The following is an 856-nucleotide window of genomic DNA, read 5'->3' on the forward strand; positions in this document are numbered from 1 at the left end:
TATCTCGAGTAGCAAAGTACAAAACAATATGCAAGGAGCTACATTGCTTCGTACTTCACACTCCTTTCCTTTAACACACACTAGACATTAGAGAACTTTTTATTTTTAATATTGGAGTGATAGTGGTATTTTTTTAAAATGTGGATTGTTGGGGTGTTATATTCAAATATAGAATTGTTTAACTAGAGTAGTAGAAATTGGACTGTCCGATTTATTAGAGGTACAAAAATTAGACCGTTCATTTTTAGAGGTACACAAATCAAACCGTTCGATTTGTAGAAGTACAGAAATCGAACCGTCCGATTTGTGAAAGGTACACAAATTGAACCTTCCAATTTGTGTACTTTCTACAATTTTAAAAAGTACAAAAAATTATAATATTAAAATATATCACCACTTTTACTTCTATAACAAAAAAAAATTAACTAACATTAGACACCTATTTTCTTCCCGTGATAAGTGTTATCACTATAGCCTACTCCAAAATATGGGTAATTAAAGGTCAAGTTCACTAATGAAAAAATATGATGTATATGTTAGAGTCGTACTTATTATATAAGAAATTTCATTTGATACATCATTATTTTCTAATGTAAAACATCTCAGTTTTTAGGTATATATTTTTGTCATATTTTTAAATAATTTAAAAATATTTTTATCAATAATAAAATTTTAAATATTTTTATTAACAATAAAATAATTTAAATACATTTTTAATCATTTATCTCAAAATATATAAGCTATTACAAGTATAAATCATATTTTTAATTATAAAATATTTAACTACTGCGAAAGTTGCAATTTTGTTAAATATTTTAAATAATTTTATTAAAATAATATAATTTTTATAATATTA

The sequence above is a fragment of the Arachis duranensis genome, chromosome 5, assembly GCF_000817695.3.
Source record: "Arachis duranensis cultivar V14167 chromosome 5, aradu.V14167.gnm2.J7QH, whole genome shotgun sequence".
Classification (NCBI taxonomy): Eukaryota; Viridiplantae; Streptophyta; class Magnoliopsida; order Fabales; family Fabaceae; genus Arachis; species Arachis duranensis.